The 2281-nt window shown below is 44.5% G+C and overlaps 1 pseudogene across 1 annotated transcript; it reads right to left on the bottom strand.

Annotated features, from left to right (window-relative positions):
• Positions 1 to 591: 591 nt before the first annotated feature.
• LOC311599756 (heterogeneous nuclear ribonucleoprotein H2-like) lies at positions 592 to 1854 on the bottom strand (annotated as a pseudogene). Its single transcript has one exon. The product of its transcript is annotated as a heterogeneous nuclear ribonucleoprotein H2-like (transcript).
• Positions 1855 to 2281: the final 427 nt, after the last annotated feature.

The following is a 2281-nucleotide window of genomic DNA, read 5'->3' as shown; positions in this document are numbered from 1 at the left end:
CAAGGCCTCAGAATTTCATACAAACACCAAAACTACAAATCCTAAGGTAATGGTATTGCGTCTTAAAATTTCTCCATTAGCTTAAAAAAAAAAAAAGCTTTAAACTCACATGCCTTACAAGTTATCAAATGAAATTAGAACTAACAAACATGCCAAATGTTTCACTTTTAATTGTAGACACAGCTCCTACCTTGAGTTTTACAAAAAAAAAAGAAAAAAAAAAAGCATGTCTTTTCAACATGCATCAACAAGTGTTCAGTGTAATATGGTATAAGAGCAACATTTAACATAATTCAACTCTTTTAACCTAAATACCCTTACTGCTTACGTACATCCTCTAGCAACTAGAGAAAAGCTAGGACTTGTTTAAGTTTCATCTCGCTCAACTTTGCCCTGTGTATCACCTAGGTGACCGCTATGTTCAACATTGAACCTTGCTTAGTTCTTTGAGCGATGCCAATATCCACTCAAAGAGAGCATGCATAAATCATAAGGCTGGGTTGCAAAAAGTGTTACACTGAATGGTTTTGTTTTGTTTTTCTTTTTTTATATAAAAAAAATTGACCAAGAGTCAGTGATCAAAATCATTAATTACATTCCCCATCCACCACTCATACTAAACATGCTAGACATGCCTCCATTCACGCCCACAGATGCCGGCTTCCGCTACTGCAGTGGCTGCTGCTAGCTGCTCCTTGGCTACCTATGCAATGTTTGATTGACAATGGAGTTTCCCTGTAACACTTGGTCCTGTCCACTCATGCTGCTCTGGCCACCATAACTGAACTGATTTGACAAGCCCATGCCTCCCATCATTTGGCAGCCGTAAGCACCACCGCTTGCTCCTGTGGTAGAATTCAAGCAGAGTTCTACATATCTGCGCTGCATATTTGCTTCGTCTACAGCTGCAACGGCGTCTTCATGGGTTGCCAAGGCGACATCTGCTTCACCAGTTACTCTGCCACCGGGTCCGATCTCAATGCGCACTCTCTGGGGGTTGAGGGGTGTCGTTCTCAGTAGCTCTGTATAGCAATCCCTGCATGGGGACCCGCTGCACTCCGGGAAGTAGAACCTCCATCCCCATATCTGTGGTCAGACATTCCTGAAAAATAGTAATTGAGGTCTCCTCCAAATCTATCCGAAACAAATCCACGTCCATCATTGTGGCCGTTATAATCATCATAGCCTCCATAGCGTCATTCTCTCAGAGCCAGCTCCTCTGCCAGCCCCAGGGCTGTCATAGGGACCTGGTCGCTGCACGGCCATAAGCTTTCGTGGTGGGTCATAACGTGTTCTAACTGCAGCTTGACTGCTCTTAAATATTTCGATATACCTAAGCCCTATTCTTTCCTTAGGTTTCTTTAGAGCCTTTTTAATCTATTTCCTGTGAAGCACACTGCACGAAGGCCTCCCCCGTACTCCTCCCCAGGAAGCCCACGTGCAATGTCGTCCCATTTGGCACAATTTCCAACCCTGAGAAGAACTGGAGATTTTCTTCCTGGCTACATCCAAAAGGGAATCCTCTAAGCCGGACAAAGCCTTCACTGGCCAGGTCAGGACTATTTGGGCCAATATGTTTCAGCACCCAATCCATTTCAACGTTGTTTGATTTGAATACTTCAACACATCTGGGTCCCATAGTTTTCTCTATCTTTTTTCAAGGCCAATTTGTCTGATTCAAGTTCAACAAAAGCCTCACACCACTCGGTCTGCCTTCTCTGGTATAGATGACATGAATACCTTGAGCCCTGTTTTGAATTTTGCAGTCAGAAAAGAAACGCCTGCACTTCGTCCTCGGAGCAGGACCAGGGCCTTTACTAGGAAGCCCCCTCTGCCTTCTGCGCCCAGCATCATCGTCTCTTCACGGCTCTTGGTGCCAAAATAGACTCCACACAAGCCTCAGTGTGGCTGAGAAAATCCGAAGTGCATTTCCTTTGTTTTGTTTTTTTCAAGACAAGGTTTCTCTGTGTAGCCTTGGCAGTTCTGGACTCGCATTGTAGACCAGGCTGGCTTCGAACTCACAGGGATCCACCTGCCTCTGCCTCTGGATCCAAAGTGCAATTCTTAATGAACAGCATCTCTTTTGGCTGTGTTCTGGGAAGTCTTAGACGTCACGGAATCTTTGTGTGTGGGTTTTTCTCGAACAAATGCTGCCTGCCTCTCCGTTTCCACAAGGCCACTGGGGCTGGTGCTGATTTCATATACTTATTACCCACAAAAATGAAATAGGAGTTTGCAGTATTGTGTCCTGGCTATGTTTGAGTTAAATATGACTTCATCA

Source organism: Acomys minous, assembly GCF_964271855.1.
Source record: "Acomys minous genome assembly, chromosome: 6".
NCBI lineage: Eukaryota > Metazoa > Chordata > Mammalia > Rodentia > Muridae > Acomys > Acomys minous.
This window is presented reverse-complemented; position numbering and strand designations above follow the sequence as displayed.